At 44.7% G+C, this 16,152-nt stretch overlaps 23 non-coding genes across 23 annotated transcripts; all 23 read right to left on the bottom strand.

Moving 5' to 3' along the window:
- Positions 1-171: 171 nt before the first annotated feature.
- Positions 172-244, bottom strand: TRNAV-CAC (transfer RNA valine (anticodon CAC)). The gene has a single exon. It is a non-coding gene; the product is annotated as a tRNA-Val (tRNA).
- A 141-nt stretch (positions 245-385) lies between these two features.
- Positions 386-458, bottom strand: TRNAV-AAC (transfer RNA valine (anticodon AAC)). Its single transcript has one exon. It is a non-coding gene; the product is annotated as a tRNA-Val (tRNA).
- Positions 459-1,521: 1,063 nt separating this feature from the next.
- Positions 1,522-1,594, bottom strand: TRNAM-CAU (transfer RNA methionine (anticodon CAU)). Its single transcript has one exon. It is a non-coding gene; the product is annotated as a tRNA-Met (tRNA).
- Positions 1,595-2,726: 1,132 nt separating this feature from the next.
- Positions 2,727-2,799, bottom strand: TRNAV-UAC (transfer RNA valine (anticodon UAC)). The gene has a single exon. It is a non-coding gene; the product is annotated as a tRNA-Val (tRNA).
- Positions 2,800-3,477: 678 nt separating this feature from the next.
- Positions 3,478-3,550, bottom strand: TRNAV-CAC (transfer RNA valine (anticodon CAC)). The gene has a single exon. It is a non-coding gene; the product is annotated as a tRNA-Val (tRNA).
- A 141-nt stretch (positions 3,551-3,691) lies between these two features.
- TRNAV-AAC (transfer RNA valine (anticodon AAC)) lies at positions 3,692-3,764 on the bottom strand. The gene has a single exon. It is a non-coding gene; the product is annotated as a tRNA-Val (tRNA).
- A 1,092-nt stretch (positions 3,765-4,856) lies between these two features.
- On the bottom strand, positions 4,857-4,929 carry TRNAV-UAC (transfer RNA valine (anticodon UAC)). Its single transcript has one exon. It is a non-coding gene; the product is annotated as a tRNA-Val (tRNA).
- A 677-nt stretch (positions 4,930-5,606) lies between these two features.
- On the bottom strand, positions 5,607-5,679 carry TRNAV-CAC (transfer RNA valine (anticodon CAC)). Its single transcript has one exon. It is a non-coding gene; the product is annotated as a tRNA-Val (tRNA).
- A 141-nt stretch (positions 5,680-5,820) lies between these two features.
- On the bottom strand, positions 5,821-5,893 carry TRNAV-AAC (transfer RNA valine (anticodon AAC)). The gene has a single exon. It is a non-coding gene; the product is annotated as a tRNA-Val (tRNA).
- A 1,062-nt stretch (positions 5,894-6,955) lies between these two features.
- Positions 6,956-7,028, bottom strand: TRNAV-CAC (transfer RNA valine (anticodon CAC)). Its single transcript has one exon. It is a non-coding gene; the product is annotated as a tRNA-Val (tRNA).
- Positions 7,029-7,169: 141 nt separating this feature from the next.
- Positions 7,170-7,242, bottom strand: TRNAV-AAC (transfer RNA valine (anticodon AAC)). Its single transcript has one exon. It is a non-coding gene; the product is annotated as a tRNA-Val (tRNA).
- Positions 7,243-8,304: 1,062 nt separating this feature from the next.
- On the bottom strand, positions 8,305-8,377 carry TRNAV-CAC (transfer RNA valine (anticodon CAC)). Its single transcript has one exon. It is a non-coding gene; the product is annotated as a tRNA-Val (tRNA).
- Positions 8,378-8,518: 141 nt separating this feature from the next.
- TRNAV-AAC (transfer RNA valine (anticodon AAC)) lies at positions 8,519-8,591 on the bottom strand. The gene has a single exon. It is a non-coding gene; the product is annotated as a tRNA-Val (tRNA).
- A 1,062-nt stretch (positions 8,592-9,653) lies between these two features.
- Positions 9,654-9,726, bottom strand: TRNAV-CAC (transfer RNA valine (anticodon CAC)). The gene has a single exon. It is a non-coding gene; the product is annotated as a tRNA-Val (tRNA).
- Positions 9,727-9,867: 141 nt separating this feature from the next.
- TRNAV-AAC (transfer RNA valine (anticodon AAC)) lies at positions 9,868-9,940 on the bottom strand. Its single transcript has one exon. It is a non-coding gene; the product is annotated as a tRNA-Val (tRNA).
- A 1,061-nt stretch (positions 9,941-11,001) lies between these two features.
- TRNAV-CAC (transfer RNA valine (anticodon CAC)) lies at positions 11,002-11,074 on the bottom strand. Its single transcript has one exon. It is a non-coding gene; the product is annotated as a tRNA-Val (tRNA).
- Positions 11,075-11,215: 141 nt separating this feature from the next.
- TRNAV-AAC (transfer RNA valine (anticodon AAC)) lies at positions 11,216-11,288 on the bottom strand. The gene has a single exon. It is a non-coding gene; the product is annotated as a tRNA-Val (tRNA).
- Positions 11,289-12,350: 1,062 nt separating this feature from the next.
- On the bottom strand, positions 12,351-12,423 carry TRNAV-CAC (transfer RNA valine (anticodon CAC)). The gene has a single exon. It is a non-coding gene; the product is annotated as a tRNA-Val (tRNA).
- Positions 12,424-12,564: 141 nt separating this feature from the next.
- Positions 12,565-12,637, bottom strand: TRNAV-AAC (transfer RNA valine (anticodon AAC)). Its single transcript has one exon. It is a non-coding gene; the product is annotated as a tRNA-Val (tRNA).
- A 1,062-nt stretch (positions 12,638-13,699) lies between these two features.
- Positions 13,700-13,772, bottom strand: TRNAV-CAC (transfer RNA valine (anticodon CAC)). Its single transcript has one exon. It is a non-coding gene; the product is annotated as a tRNA-Val (tRNA).
- A 141-nt stretch (positions 13,773-13,913) lies between these two features.
- TRNAV-AAC (transfer RNA valine (anticodon AAC)) lies at positions 13,914-13,986 on the bottom strand. Its single transcript has one exon. It is a non-coding gene; the product is annotated as a tRNA-Val (tRNA).
- Positions 13,987-15,048: 1,062 nt separating this feature from the next.
- TRNAV-CAC (transfer RNA valine (anticodon CAC)) lies at positions 15,049-15,121 on the bottom strand. The gene has a single exon. It is a non-coding gene; the product is annotated as a tRNA-Val (tRNA).
- Positions 15,122-15,262: 141 nt separating this feature from the next.
- On the bottom strand, positions 15,263-15,335 carry TRNAV-AAC (transfer RNA valine (anticodon AAC)). Its single transcript has one exon. It is a non-coding gene; the product is annotated as a tRNA-Val (tRNA).
- Positions 15,336-16,152: the final 817 nt, after the last annotated feature.

The raw sequence follows: 16,152 nt of genomic DNA, 5'->3' as shown, positions 1-16,152 counted from the left end.
GGATATGCATGTAGGGATGGCTGAGAGGCAGTCTGAAAGAGGCTATTAGCAGTTGCCTGAGAAAGTGAGTGAAGAAAAGACACTGGCCAGTCACATTGAGGGCCAGCTTGCAAGCGTATGGAGCAAGGGAAGGAGGAGTGCTTTGGATGGCAAAAAGTTAAAGGTAGACACTGTTTCTGCCCGGTTTCGAACCGGGGACCTTTCACGTGTGAGGCGAACGTGATAACCACTACACTACAGAAACCAGACACTTCTTGCTTGTCCTGGAGCCCCGAAAGAGGAGAAGTAGAGCTTTTCATGAATATGATTAAGCCAGACAGGTAAAGACTCTTGCATGCGTAAGTGGAGCCTGCGTGAAAAGGAAAGAAGATCAGAGAAAAAGCCATGTTTCTGCCCAGTTTCGAACTGGGGACCTTTCGCGTGTTAGGCGACCGTGATAACCACTACACTACAGAAACCACCTACACTTCTCAGGGTGTACCCACAAGTGGCTCATTTTACACAAGCAAAGCTTGTTTTAACCACGTGCAGCTCATTTTAACCACACGCAGCTCATTTTAACCACACGCAACAACTAGGATCCACATCTGTCCTGATCAAGCTAACACGCTACTTTGGACTAACTCCAGCTCTTTTGCTTGGAGACAACTGGATCAAGAGGAGTAGGCAGACTAATGTGAGTTTTGTCAAGGTGCAGCTAGCATTGGAGGCCAAAAATCTTCTTTAGAAAGGAGGGGAATAGACCACTTTATGGAACAAAAAGCATCGCTGTTTCTGCCCAGTTTCCACGCTGGGGACCTTTTGCGTGTAAAGCAAACGTGATTACCACTACACTACAGAAACCTCCGGTGGAAACTGATTGCAATTTTGCTACCAAGAAGAAAGCAGTGCTCGCATAGGAACATAGACAACTGGCATATTGGGAACTAATACTCAAAAGAACCTTCCACATGAGAAAGGGAGCAATAAAGTAGCTATGAGAGGTAACAACATCTAAAATGTTGGGCTTAGGTCAATAGAGTATGCTTGAGTAAAAAAAAAGGCATTCGGGAATAGAAAGGTGGGGAGGGGAAAGACAACCATGGCATGCAGCAAAATATCATAAGTCTTAACTACTGGGAAAGCCTGAACTTTGCAGATGATGCGACGGCAACCAAAGTGGCAGTACTTGGAGAAGGGCTGGATAGGAAGAAGACAAGGGAGGTTGGAGTCAAAGGCAAATTCCAGGCAATATAAACTTACAAAGCAGGTGGTAGGACAGTTCTACTTCTAGATAGTGCAGTATCTAGGGAGAAGAAAAAGAGACAAAGCTTGGTGTTTTGCAAGTTGAGTTTTAGATCTCTCTTAGATGGATATGCATGTAGGGATGGCTGAGAGGCAGTCTGAAAGAGGCTATTAGCAGTTGCCTGAGAAAGTGAGTGAAGAAAAGACACTGGCCAGTCACATTGAGGGCCAGCTTGCAAGCGTATGGAGCAAGGGAAGGAGGAGTGCTTTGGATGGCAAAAAGTTAAAGGTAGACACTGTTTCTGCCCGGTTTCGAACCGGGGACCTTTCACGTATGAGGCAAACATGATAACCACTACACTACAGAAACCAGACACTTCTTGCTTGTCCTGGAGCCCTGAAAGAGGAAAAGTAGAGCTTTTCATGAATATGATTAAGCCAGACAGGTAAAGACTCTTGCATGCGTAAGTGGAGCCTGCATGAAAAGGAAAGAAGACCAGAGAAAAAGCCATGTTTCTGCCCAGTTTCGAACTGGGGACCTTTCGCGTGTTAGGCGAACGCAGTGCTGGGCCGAAATTACGCATGAGCGTAATTACGCATCGTAATTCAATGTAAATTTACGCGTAAGCGCTACGCGTAAATTACGGTCTTACGCGTAATTATTTACGCGTAAGCAGAAGAGTGGTATCGTAATTACACTGTCTACCGTAATTGCTAGGTATGCGTAATTTTACGAACACTTACGCGTAATTTTACGCGTAATTACTAACGTAAAAACTCCCCTTTTCTAAAAGTAGCCAATCAGTCAACATCCTAAGCACCCAATAGTATCTTCTCCCGCCCTTCAGTATAAGCGTACGTTTTGACGCATACGAATGATATGTACGCAATAACTGTCACATTGACGGCTATTGCGTACATATCGTCCGTATGCGTAAAAAAATACGCATTAATGGGTATTACAGCACTACGCGTAACATCGTAGTGTAAGCGCCTACATTACAGTATCCTTACGCGTAACTGCGTAAGTTTACGCGTAATTACAGTGATGTACCGTAGATAATTTCCTACGCCGTAACCGTAATTGCGTAATGCGTAATAGCGTAAAATTACGCGTAATGATCCGTAAGCGTAGATTTTTCCATTACGACCAGCACTGGGCGAACGTGATAACCACTACACTACAGAAACCACCTACACTTCTCAGGGTGTACCCACAAGCGGCTCATTTTACCCAAGCAAAGCTTGTTTTAACCACGTGCAGCTCATTTTAACCACACGCAGCTCATTTTAACCACACGCAACAACTAGGATCCACATCTGTCCTGATCAAGCTAACACGCTACTTTGGACTAACTCCAGCTCTTTTGCTTGGAGACAACTGGATCAAGAGGAGTAGGCAGACTAATGTGAGTTTTGTCAAGGTGCAGCTAGCATTGGAGGCCAAAAATCTTCTTTAGAAAGGAGGGGAATAGACCACTTTATGGAACAAAAAGCATCGCTGTTTCTGCCCAGTTTCGAGCTGGGGACCTTTTGCGTGTAAAGCAAACATGATAACCACTACACTACAGAAACCTCCGGTGGAAACTGATTGCAATTTTGCTACCAAGAAGAAAGCAGTGCTCGCATAGGAACATAGACAACTGGCATATTGGGAACTAATACTCAAAAGAACCTTCCACATGAGAAAGGGAGCAATAAAGTAGCTATGAGAGGTAACAACATCTAAAATGTTGGGCTTAGGTCAATAGAGTATGCTTGAGTAAAAAAAAAGGCATTCGGGAATAGAAAGGTGGGGAGGGGAAAGACAACCATGGCATGCAGCAAAATATCATAAGTCTTAACTACTGGGAAAGCCTGAACTTTGCAGATGATGCGACGGCAACCAAAGTGGCAGTACTTGGAGAAGGGCTGGATAGGAAGAAGACAAGGGAGGTTGGAGTCAAAGGCAAATTCCAGGCAATGTAAACTTACAAAGCAGGTGGTAGGACAGTTCTACTTCTAGATAGTGCAGTATCTAGGGAGAAGGAAAAGAGACAAAGCTTGGTGTTTTGCAAGTTGAGTTTTAGATCTCTCTTAGATGGATGTGCATGTAGGGATGGCTGAGAGGCAGTCTGAAAGAGGCTATTAGCAGTTGCCTGAGAAAGTGAGTGAAGAAAAGACACTGGCCAGTCACATTGAGGGCCAGCTTGCAAGCGTATGGAGCAAGGGAAGGAGGAGTGCTTTGGATGGCAAAAAGTTAAAGGTAGACACTGTTTCTGCCCGGTTTCGAACCGGGGACCTTTCGCGTGTGAGGCAAACATGATAACCACTACACTACAGAAACCAGACACTTCTTGCTTGTCCTGGAGCCCCGAAAGAGGAAAAGTAGAGCTTTTCATGAATATGATTAAGCCAGACAGGTAAAGACTCATGCATGCGTAAGTGGAGCCTGCGTGAAAAGGAAAGAAGACCAGAGAAAAAGCCATGTTTCTGCCCAGTTTCGAAATGGGGACCTTTCACGAGTTAGGCGAACGTGATAACCACTACACTACAGAAACCACCTACACTTCTCAGGGTGTACCCACAAGCGGCTCATTTTACCCAAGCAAAGCTTGTTTTAACCACGTGCAGCTCATTTTAACCACACGCAGCTCATTTTAACCACACGCAACAACTAGGATACACATCTGTCCTGATCAAGCTAACACCAGTGCTGGGCCGAAATTACGCATGAGCGTAATTACGCATCGTAATTCAATGTAAATTTACGCGTAAGCGCTACGCGTAAATTACGGTCTTACGCGTAATTATTTACGCGTAAGCAGAAGAGTGGTATCGTAATTACACTGTCTACCGTAATTGCTAGGTACGCGTAATTTTACGAACACTTACGCGTAATTTTACGCGTAATTACTAACGTAAAAACTCCCCTTTTCTAAAAGTAGCCAATCAGTCAACATCCTAAGCACCCAATAGTATCTTCTCCCGCCCTTCAGTATAAGCGTACGTTTTGACGCATACGAATGATATGTACGCAATAACTGTCACATTGACGGCTATTGCGTACATATCGTCCGTATGCGTAAAAAAATACGCATTAATGGGTATTACAGCACTACGCGTAACATCGTAGTGTAAGCGCCTACATTACAGTATCCTTACGCGTAACTGCGTAAGTTTACGCGTAATTACAGTGATGTACCGTAGATAATTTCCTACGCCGTAACCGTAATTGCGTAATGCGTAATAGCGTAAAATTACGCGTAATGATCCGTAAGCGTAGATTTTTCCATTACGACCAGCACTGGGCGAACGTGATAACCACTACACTACAGAAACCACCTACACTTCTCAGGGTGTACCCACAAGCGGCTCATTTTACCCAAGCAAAGCTTGTTTTAACCACGTGCAGCTCATTTTAACCACACGCAGCTCATTTTAACCACACGCAACAACTAGGATCCACATCTGTCCTGATCAAGCTAACACGCTACTTTGGACTAACTCCAGCTCTTTTGCTTGGAGACAACTGGATCAAGAGGAGTAGGCAGACTAATGTGAGTTTTGTCAAGGTGCAGCTAGCATTGGAGGCCAAAAATCTTCTTTAAAAAGGAGGGGAATAGACCACTTTATGGAACAAAAAGCATCGCTGTTTCTGCCCAGTTTCGAGCTGGGGACCTTTTGCGTGTAAAGCAAACATGATAACCACTACACTACAGAAACCTCCGGTGGAAACTGATTGCAATTTTGCTACCAAGAAGAAAGCAGTGCTCGCATAGGAACATAGACAACTGGCATATTGGGAACTAATACTCAAAAGAACCTTCCACATGAGAAAGGGAGCAATAAAGTAGCTATGAGAGGTAACAACATCTAAAATGTTGGGCTTAGGTCAATAGAGTATGCTTGAGTAAAAAAAAGGCATTCGGGAATAGAAAGGTGGGGAGGGGAAAGACAACCATGGCATGCAGCAAAATATCATAAGTCTTAACTACTGGGAAAGCCTGAACTTTGCAGATGATGCGACGGCAACCAAAGTGGCAGTACTTGGAGAAGGGCTGGATAGGAAGAAGACAAGGGAGGTTGGAGTCAAAGGCAAATTCCAGGCAATGTAAACTTACAAAGCAGGTGGTAGGACAGTTCTACTTCTAGATAGTGCAGTATCTAGGGAGAAGGAAAAGAGACAAAGCTTGGTGTTTTGCAAGTTGAGTTTTAGATCTCTCTTAGATGGATATGCATGTAGGGATGGCTGAGAGGCAGTCTGAAAGAGGCTATTAGCAGTTGCCTGAGAAAGTGAGTGAAGAAAAGACACTGGCCAGTCACATTGAGGGCCAGCTTGCAAGCGTATGGAGCAAGGGAAGGAGGAGTGCTTTGGATGGCAAAAAGTTAAAGGTAGACACTGTTTCTCCCCGGTTTCGAACCAGGAACCTTTCGCTTGTGAGGCGAACATGATAACCACTACACTACAGAAACCAGACACTTCTTGCTTATCCTGGAGCCCCAAAAGAGGAAAAGTAGAGCTTTTCATGAATATGATTAAGCCAGACAGGTAAAGACTCATGCATGCGTAAGTGGAGCCTGCGTGAAAAGGAAAGAAGATCAGAGAAAAAGCCATGTTTCTGCACAGTTTCGAACTGGGGACCTTTCGCGTGTTAGGCGAACGTGATAACCACTACACTACAGAAACCACCTACACTTCTCAGGGTGTACCCACAAGCGGCTCATTTTACCCAAGCAAAGCTTGTTTTAACCACGTGCAGCTCATTTTAACCACACGCAGCTCATTTTAACCACACGCAACAACTAGGATCCACATCTGTCCTGATCAAGCTAACACGCTACTTTGGACTAACTCCAGCTCTTTTGCTTGGAGACAACTGGATCAAGAGGAGTAGGCAGACTAATGTGAGTTTTGTCAAGGTGCAGCTAGCATTGGAGGCCAAAAATCTTCTTTAGAAAGGAGGGGAATAGACCACTTTATGGAACAAAAAGCATCGCTGTTTCTGCCCAGCTTCGAGCTGGGGACCTTTTGCGTGTAAAGAAAACGTGATAACCACTACACTACAGAAACCTCCGGTGGAAACTGATTGCAATTTTGCTACCAAGAAGAAAGCAGTGCTCGCATAGGAACATAGACAACTGGCATATTGGGAACTAATACTCAAAAGAACCTTCCACATGAGAAAGGGAGCAATAAAGTAGCTATGAGAGGTAACAACATCTAAAATGTTGGGCTTAGGTCAATAGAGTATGCTTGAGTAAAAAAAAAGGCATTCGGGAATAGAAAGGTGGGGAGGGGAAAGACAACCATGGCATGCAGCAAAATATCATAAGTCTTAACTACTGGGAAAGCCTGAACTTTGCAGATGATGCGACGGCAACCAAAGTGGCAGTACTTGGAGAAGGGCTGGATAGGAAGAAGACAAGGGAGGTTGGAGTCAAAGGCAAATTCCAGGCAATATAAACTTACAAAGCAGCTGATAGGACAGTTCTACTTCTAGATAGTGCAGTATCTAGGGAGAAGGAAAAGAGACAAAGCTTGGTGTTTTGCAAGTTGAGTTTTAGATCTCTCTTAGATGGATATGCATGTAGGGATGGCTGAGAGGCAGTCTGAAAGAGGCTATTAGCAGTTGCCTGAGAAAGTGAGTGAAGAAAAGACACTGGCCAGTCACATTGAGGGCCAGCTTGCAAGCGTATGGAGCAAGGGAAGGAGGAGTGCTTTGGATGGCAAAAAGTTAAAGGTAGACACTGTTTCTGCCCAGTTTCGAACCGGGGACCTTTTGCGTGTGAGGCGAACGTGATAACCACTACACTACAGAAACCAGACACTTCTTGCTTGTCCTGGAGCCCCGAAAGAGGAAAAGTAGAGCTTTTCATGAATATGATTAAGCCAGACAGGTAAAGACTCATGCATGCATAAGTGGAGCCTGCGTGAAAAGGAAAGAAGACCAGAAAAAAAGCCATGTTTCTGCCCAGTTTCGAACTGGGGACCTTTCGCGTGTTAGGCGAACGTGATAACCACTACACTACAGAAACCACCTACACTTCTCAGGGTGTACCCACAAGCGGCTCATTTTACCCAAGCAAAGCTTGTTTTAACCACGTGCAGCTCATTTTAACCACACGCAGCTCATTTTAACCACACGCAACAACTAGGATCCACATCTGTCCTGATCAAGCTAACACGCTACTTTGGACTAACTCCAGCTCTTTTGCTTGGAGACAACTGGATCAAGAGGAGTAGGCAGACTAATGTGAGTTTTGTCAAGGTGCAGCTAGCATTGGAGGCCAAAAATCTTCTTTAGAAAGGAGGGGAATAGACCACTTTATGGAACAAAAAGCATCGCTGTTTCTGCCCAGCTTCGAGCTGGGGACCTTTTGCGTGTAAAGAAAACGTGATAACCACTACACTACAGAAACCTCCGGTGGAAACTGATTGCAATTTTGCTACCAAGAAGAAAGCAGTGCTCGCATAGGAACATAGACAACTGGCATATTGGGAACTAATACTCAAAAGAACCTTCCACATGAGAAAGGGAGCAATAAAGTAGCTATGAGAGGTAACAACATCTAAAATGTTGGGCTTAGGTCAATAGAGTATGCTTGAGTAAAAAAAAAGGCATTCGGGAATAGAAAGGTGGGGAGGGGAAAGACAACCATGGCATGCAGCAAAATATCATAAGTCTTAACTACTGGGAAAGCCTGAACTTTGCAGATGATGCGACGGCAACCAAAGTGGCAGTACTTGGAGAAGGGCTGGATAGGAAGAAGACAAGGGAGGTTGGAGTCAAAGGCAAATTCCAGGCAATATAAACTTACAAAGCAGCTGATAGGACAGTTCTACTTCTAGATAGTGCAGTATCTAGGGAGAAGGAAAAGAGACAAAGCTTGGTGTTTTGCAAGTTGAGTTTTAGATCTCTCTTAGATGGATATGCATGTAGGGATGGCTGAGAGGCAGTCTGAAAGAGGCTATTAGCAGTTGCCTGAGAAAGTGAGTGAAGAAAAGACACTGGCCAGTCACATTGAGGGCCAGCTTGCAAGCGTATGGAGCAAGGGAAGGAGGAGTGCTTTGGATGGCAAAAAGTTAAAGGTAGACACTGTTTCTGCCCAGTTTCGAACCGGGGACCTTTTGCGTGTGAGGCGAACGTGATAACCACTACACTACAGAAACCAGACACTTCTTGCTTGTCCTGGAGCCCCGAAAGAGGAAAAGTAGAGCTTTTCATGAATATGATTAAGCCAGACAGGTAAAGACTCATGCATGCATAAGTGGAGCCTGCGTGAAAAGGAAAGAAGACCAGAAAAAAAGCCATGTTTCTGCCCAGTTTCGAACTGGGGACCTTTCGCGTGTTAGGCGAACGTGATAACCACTACACCACAGAAACCACCTACACTTCTCAGGGTGTACCCACAAGCGGCTCATTTTACCAAAGCAAAGCTTGTTTTAACCACGTGCAGCTCATTTTAACCACACGCAGCTCATTTTAACCACACGCAACAACTAGGATCCACATCTGTCCTGATCAAGCTAACACGCTACTTTGGACTAACTCCAGCTCTTTTGCTTGGAGACAACTGGATCAAGAGGAGTAGGCAGACTAATGTGAGTTTTGTCAAGGTGCAGCTAGCATTGGAGGCCAAAAATCTTCTTTAGAAAGGAGGGGAATAGACCACTTTATGGAACAAAAAGCATTGCTGTTTCTGCCCAGTTTCGAGCTGGGGACCTTTTGCGTGTAAAGCAAATTTGATAACCACTGCACTACAGAAACCTCCGGTGGAAACTGATTGCAATTTTGCTACCAAGAAGAAAGCAGTGCTCGCATAGGAACATAGACAACTGGCATATTGGGAACTAATACTCAAAAGAACCTTCCACATGAGAAAGGGAGCAATAAAGTAGCTATGAGAGGTAAAAACATCTAGAATGTTGGGCTTAGGTCAATAGAGTATGCTTGAGTAAAAAAAAAGGCATTCGGGAATAGAAAGGTGGGGAGGGGAAAGACAACCATGGCATGCAGCAAAATATCATAAGTCTTAACTACTGGGAAAGCCTGAACTTTGCAGATGATGCGACGGCAACCAAAGTGGCAGTACTTGGAGAAGGGCTGGATAGGAAGAAGACAAGGGAGGTTGGAGTCAAAGGCAAATTCCAGGCAATATAAACTTACAAAGCAGGTGATAGGACAGTTCTACTTCTAGATAGTGCAGTATCTAGGGAGAAGGAAAAGAGACAAAGCTTGGTGTTTTGCAAGTTGAGTTTTAGATCTCTCTTAGATGGATATGCATGTAGGGATGGCTGAGAGGCAGTCTGAAAGAGGCTATTAGCAGTTGCCTGAGAAAGTGAGTGAAGAAAAGACACTGGCCAGTCACATTGAGGGCCAGCTTGCAAGCGTATGGAGCAAGGGAAGGAGGAGTGCTTTGGATGGCAAAAAGTTAAAGGTAGACACTGTTTCTGCCCAGTTTCGAACCGGGGACCTTTCGCGTGTGAGGCGAACGTGATAACCACTACACTACAGAAACCAGACACTTCTTGCTTGTCCTGGAGCCCCGAAAGAGGAAAAGTAGAGCTTTTCATGAATATGATTAAGCCAGACAGGTAAAGACTCATGCATGCATAAGTGGAGCCTGCGTGAAAAGGAAAGAAGACCAGAGAAAAAGCCATGTTTCTGCCCAGTTTCGAACTGGGGACCTTTCGCGTGTTAGGCGAACGTGATAACCACTACACCACAGAAACCACCTACACTTCTCAGGGTGTACCCACAAGCGGCTCATTTTACCAAAGCAAAGCTTGTTTTAACCACGTGCAGCTCATTTTAACCACACGCAGCTCATTTTAACCACACGCAACAACTAGGATCCACATCTGTCCTGATCAAGCTAACACGCTACTTTGGACTAACTCCAGCTCTTTTGCTTGGAGACAACTGGATCAAGAGGAGTAGGCAGACTAATGTGAGTTTTGTCAAGGTGCAGCTAGCATTGGAGGCCAAAAATCTTCTTTAGAAAGGAGGGGAATAGACCACTTTATGGAACAAAAAGCATTGCTGTTTCTGCCCAGTTTCGAGCTGGGGACCTTTTGCGTGTAAAGCAAATTTGATAACCACTGCACTACAGAAACCTCCGGTGGAAACTGATTGCAATTTTGCTACCAAGAAAAAAGCAGTGCTCGCATAGGAACATAGACAACTGGCATATTGGGAACTAATACTCAAAAGAACCTTCCACATGAGAAAGGGAGCAATAAAGTAGCTATGAGAGGTAACAACATCTAGAATGTTGGGCTTAGGTCAATAGAGTATGCTTGAGTAAAAAAAAAGGCATTCGGGAATAGAAAGGTGCGGAGGGGAAAGACAACCATGGCATGCAGCAAAATATCATAAGTCTTAACTACTGGGAAAGCCTGAACTTTGCAGATGATGCGACGGCAACCAAAGTGGCAGTACTTGGAGAAGGGCTGGATAGGAAGAAGACAAGGGAGGTTGGAGTCAAAGGCAAATTCCAGGCAATATAAACTTACAAAGCAGGTGGTAGGACAGTTCTACTTCTAGATAGTGCAGTATCTAGGGAGAAGAAAAAGAGACAAAGCTTGGTGTTTTGCAAGTTGAGTTTTAGATCTCTCTTAGATGGATATGCATGTAGGGATGGCTGAGAGGCAGTCTGAAAGAGGCTATTAGCAGTTGCCTGAGAAATGAGTGAAGAAAAGACACTGGCCAGTCACATTGAGGGCCAGCTTGCAAGCGTATGGAGCAAGGGAAGGAGGAGTGCTTTGGATGGCAAAAAGTTAAAGGTAGACACTGTTTCTGCCCAGTTTCGAACCGGGGACCTTTTGCGTGTGAGGCGAACGTGATAACCACTACACTACAGAAACCAGACACTTCTTGCTTGTCCTGGAGCCCCGAAAGAGGAAAAGTAGAGCTTTTCATGAATATGATTAAGCCAGACAGGTAAAGACTCATGCATGCATAAGTGGAGCCTGCGTGAAAAGGAAAGAAGACCAGAAAAAAAGCCATGTTTCTGCCCAGTTTCGAACTGGGGACCTTTCGCATGTTAGGCGAACGTGATAACCACTACACCACAGAAACCACCTACACTTCTCAGGGTGTACCCACAAGCGGCTCATTTTACCAAAGCAAAGCTTGTTTTAACCACGTGCAGCTCATTTTAACCACACGCAGCTCATTTTAACCACACGCAACAACTAGGATCCACATCTGTCCTGATCAAGCTAACACGCTACTTTGGACTAACTCCAGCTCTTTTGCTTGGAGACAACTGGATCAAGAGGAGTAGGCAGACTAATGTGAGTTTTGTCAAGGTGCAGCTAGCATTGGAGGCCAAAAATCTTCTTTAGAAAGGAGGGGAATAGTCCACTTTATGGATCAAAAAGCATTGCTGTTTCTGCCCAGTTTCGAGCTGGGGACCTTTTGCGTGTAAAGCAAATTTGATAACCACTGCACTACAGAAACCTCCGGTGGAAACTGATTGCAATTTTGCTACCAAGAAGAAAGCAGTGCTCGCATAGGAACATAGACAACTGGCATATTGGGAACTAATACTCAAAAGAACCTTCCACATGAGAAAGGGAGCAATAAAGTAGCTATGAGAGGTAAAAACATCTAGAATGTTGGGCTTAGGTCAATAGAGTATGCTTGAGTAAAAAAAAAGGCATTCGGGAATAGAAAGGTGGGGAGGGGAAAGACAACCATGGCATGCAGCAAAATATCATAAGTCTTAACTACTGGGAAAGCCTGAACTTTGCAGATGATGCGACGGCAACCAAAGTGGCAGTACTTGGAGAAGGGCTGGATAGGAAGAAGACAAGGGAGGTTGGAGTCAAAGGCAAATTCCAGGCAATATAAACTTACAAAGCAGGTGATAGGACAGTTCTACTTCTAGATAGTGCAGTATCTAGGGAGAAGGAAAAGAGACAAAGCTTGGTGTTTTGCAAGTTGAGTTTTAGATCTCTCTTAGATGGATATGCATGTAGGGATGGCTGAGAGGCAGTCTGAAAGAGGCTATTAGCAGTTGCCTGAGAAAGTGAGTGAAGAAAAGACACTGGCCAGTCACATTGAGGGCCAGCTTGCAAGCGTATGGAGCAAGGGAAGGAGGAGTGCTTTGGATGGCAAAAAGTTAAAGGTAGACACTGTTTCTGCCCAGTTTCGAACCGGGGACCTTTTGCGTGTGAGGCGAACGTGATAACCACTACACTACAGAAACCAGACACTTCTTGCTTGTCCTGGAGCCCCGAAAGAGGAAAAGTAGAGCTTTTCATGAATATGATTAAGCCAGACAGGTAAAGACTCATGCATGCATAAGTGGAGCCTGCGTGAAAAGGAAAGAAGACCAGAAAAAAAGCCATGTTTCTGCCCAGTTTCGAACTGGGGACCTTTCGCGTGTTAGGCGAACGTGATAACCACTACACCACAGAAACCACCTACACTTCTCAGGGTGTACCCACAAGCGGCTCATTTTACCAAAGCAAAGCTTGTTTTAACCACGTGCAGCTCATTTTAACCACACGCAGCTCATTTTAACCACACGCAACAACTAGGATCCACATCTGTCCTGATCAAGCTAACACGCTACTTTGGACTAACTCCAGCTCTTTTGCTTGGAGACAACTGGATCAAGAGGAGTAGGCAGACTAATGTGAGTTTTGTCAAGGTGCAGCTAGCATTGGAGGCCAAAAATCTTCTTTAGAAAGGAGGGGAATAGACCACTTTATGGAACAAAAAGCATTGCTGTTTCTGCCCAGTTTCGAGCTGGGGACCTTTTGCGTGTAAAGCAAATTTGATAACCACTGCACTACAGAAACCTCCGGTGGAAACTGATTGCAATTTTGCTACCAAGAAGAAAGCAGTGCTCGCATAGGAACATAGACAACTGGCATATTGGGAACTAATACTCAAAAGAACCTTCCACATGAGAAAGGGAGCAATAAAGTAGCTATGAGAGGTAAAAACATCTAGAATGTTGGGCTTAGGTCAATAGAGTATGCTTGAGTAAAAAAAAAGGCATTCGGGAATAGAAAGGTGGGGAGGGGAAAGACAACCATGGCATGCAGCAAAATATCATAAGTCTTAACTACTGGGAAAGCCTGAACTTTGCAGATGATGCGACGGCAACCAAAGTGGCAGTACTTGGAGAAGGGCTGGATAGGAAGAAGACAAGGGAGGTTGGAGTCAAAGGCAAATTCCAGGCAATATAAACTTACAAAGCAGGTGATAGGACAGTTCTACTTCTAGATAGTGCAGTATCTAGGGAGAAGGAAAAGAGACAAAGCTTGGTGTTTTGCAAGTTGAGTTTTAGATCTCTCTTAGATGGATATGCATGTAGGGATGGCTGAGAGGCAGTCTGAAAGAGGCTATTAGCAGTTGCCTGAGAAAGTGAGTGAAGAAAAGACACTGGCCAGTCACATTGAGGGCCAGCTTGCAAGCGTATGGAGGAAGGGAAGGAGGAGTGCTTTGGATGGCAAAAAGTTAAAGGTAGACACTGTTTCTGCCCAGTTTCGAACCGGGGACCTTTCGCGTGTGAGGCGAACGTGATAACCACTACACTACAGAAACCAGACACTTCTTGCTTGTCCTGGAGCCCCGAAAGAGGAAAAGTAGAGCTTTTCATGAATATGATTAAGCCAGACAGGTAAAGACTCATGCATGCATAAGTGGAGCCTGCGTGAAAAGGAAAGAAGACCAGAGAAAAAGCCATGTTTCTGCCCAGTTTCGAACTGGGGACCTTTCGCGTGTTAGGCGAACGTGATAACCACTACACCACAGAAACCACCTACACTTCTCAGGGTGTACCCACAAGCGGCTCATTTTACCAAAGCAAAGCTTGTTTTAACCACGTGCAGCTCATTTTAACCACACGCAGCTCATTTTAACCACACGCAACAACTAGGATCCACATCTGTCCTGATCAAGCTAACACGCTACTTTGGACTAACTCCAGCTCTTTTGCTTGGAGACAACTGGATCAAGAGGAGTAGGCAGACTAATGTGAGTTTTGTCAAGGTGCAGCTAGCATTGGAGGCCAAAAATCTTCTTTAGAAAGGAGGGGAATAGACCACTTTATGGAACAAAAAGCATTGCTGTTTCTGCCCAGTTTCGAGCTGGGGACCTTTTGCGTGTAAAGCAAATTTGATAACCACTGCACTACAGAAACCTCCGGTGGAAACTGATTGCAATTTTGCTACCAAGAAAAAAGCAGTGCTCGCATAGGAACATAGACAACTGGCATATTGGGAACTAATACTCAAAAGAACCTTCCACATGAGAAAGGGAGCAATAAAGTAGCTATGAGAGGTAACAACATCTAGAATGTTGGGCTTAGGTCAATAGAGTATGCTTGAGTAAAAAAAAAGGCATTCGGGAATAGAAAGGTGCGGAGGGGAAAGACAACCATGGCATGCAGCAAAATATCATAAGTCTTAACTACTGGGAAAGCCTGAACTTTGCAGATGATGCGACGGCAACCAAAGTGGCAGTACTTGGAGAAGGGCTGGATAGGAAGAAGACAAGGGAGGTTGGAGTCAAAGGCAAATTCCAGGCAATATAAACTTACAAAGCAGGTGGTAGGACAGTTCTACTTCTAGATAGTGCAGTATCTAGGGAGAAGAAAAAGAGACAAAGCTTGGTGTTTTGCAAGTTGAGTTTTAGATCTCTCTTAGATGGATATGCATGTAGGGATGGCTGAGAGGCAGTCTGAAAGAGGCTATTAGCAGTTGCCTGAGAAAGTGAGTGAAGAAAAGACACTGGCCAGTCACATTGAGGGCCAGCTTGCAAGCGTATGGAGCAAGGGAAGGAGGAGTGCTTTGGATGGCAAAAAGTTAAAGGTAGACACTGTTTCTGCCCAGTTTCGAACCGGGGACCTTTTGCGTGTGAGGCGAACGTGATAACCACTACACTACAGAAACCAGACACTTCTTGCTTGTCCTGGAGCCCCGAAAGAGGAAAAGTAGAGCTTTTCATGAATATGATTAAGCCAGACAGGTAAAGACTCATGCATGCATAAGTGGAGCCTGCGTGAAAAGGAAAGAAGACCAGAAAAAAAGCCATGTTTCTGCCCAGTTTCGAACTGGGGACCTTTCGCATGTTAGGCGAACGTGATAACCACTACACCACAGAAACCACCTACACTTCTCAGGGTGTACCCACAAGCGGCTCATTTTACCAAAGCAAAGCTTGTTTTAACCACGTGCAGCTCATTTTAACCACACGCAGCTCATTTTAACCACACGCAACAACTAGGATCCACATCTGTCCTGATCAAGCTAACACGCTACTTTGGACTAACTCCAGCTCTTTTGCTTGGAGACAACTGGATCAAGAGGAGTAGGCAGACTAATGTGAGTTTTGTCAAGGTGCAGCTAGCATTGGAGGCCAAAAATCTTCTTTAGAAAGGAGGGGAATAGTCCACTTTATGGATCAAAAAGCATTGCTGTTTCTGCCCAGTTTCGAGCTGGGGACCTTTTGCGTGTAAAGCAAATTTGATAACCACTGCACTACAGAAACCTCCGGTGGAAACTGATTGCAATTTTGCTACCAAGAAGAAAGCAGTGCTCGCATAGGAACATAGACAACTGGCATATTGGGAACTAATACTCAAAAGAACCTTCCACATGAGAAAGGGAGCAATAAAGTAGCTATGAGAGGTAAAAACATCTAGAATGTTGGGCTTAGGTCAATAGAGTATGCTTGAGTAAAAAAAAAGGCATTCGGGAATAGAAAGGTGGGGAGGGGAAAGACAACCATGGCATGCAGCAAAATATCATAAGTCTTAACTACTGGGAAAGCCTGAACTTTGCAGATGATGCGACGGCAACCAAAGTGGCAGTACTTGGAGAAGGGCTGGATAGGAAGAAGACAAGGGAGGTTGGAGTCAAAGGCAAATTCCAGGCAATATAAACTTACAAAGCAGGTGATAGGACAGTTCTACTTCTAGATA

Source organism: Hyperolius riggenbachi, chromosome 4, assembly GCF_040937935.1.
Source record: "Hyperolius riggenbachi isolate aHypRig1 chromosome 4, aHypRig1.pri, whole genome shotgun sequence".
Classification (NCBI taxonomy): Eukaryota; Metazoa; Chordata; class Amphibia; order Anura; family Hyperoliidae; genus Hyperolius; species Hyperolius riggenbachi.
Note: the sequence above shows the minus strand (reverse complement) of the source record. Positions and strands in the feature narration are given on the sequence as shown.